The 285-nt window shown below is 41.1% G+C and overlaps 1 protein-coding gene across 1 annotated transcript in view; it reads right to left on the bottom strand.

Moving 5' to 3' along the window:
- LOC119590858 overlaps positions 1-285 on the bottom strand; it is a 4,794-nt gene that overhangs the window by 3,799 nt on the left and 710 nt on the right. The gene's annotated exons all lie outside the window — the stretch shown is intronic.

Genomic DNA, 285 nt, shown 5'->3' with positions numbered 1-285 from the left:
CACCTTTGTATTACTAAAGACTTTGCACCATTTTTTTTTTTGTCCCAAGAGCGAACGCATAGCAAATTTTTAAAATAACTTTTATTATAAATTTCGAATCTCTTACCAGCTTGCAAACGATTCGTGTTTCCGAAAATGTAAATATCTGAACCAGTTGCAGGGCGTGGAAATAAAAAGGGCCTTATTCGTGGCGCCTGTTTCCTCTGACCAGCATGACAATTGACAAGACTGAGGGTCTGCCATCCAGTCAGCCCCCTTATGTGATATGCATGGCCCTTGCTGTTG

Source organism: Penaeus monodon, chromosome 27 (assembly GCF_015228065.2).
Source record: "Penaeus monodon isolate SGIC_2016 chromosome 27, NSTDA_Pmon_1, whole genome shotgun sequence".
Classification (NCBI taxonomy): Eukaryota; Metazoa; Arthropoda; class Malacostraca; order Decapoda; family Penaeidae; genus Penaeus; species Penaeus monodon.
The sequence above is the reverse complement of the archived record's forward strand: the minus strand, read 5'-3'. Positions and strand labels throughout refer to the sequence as shown.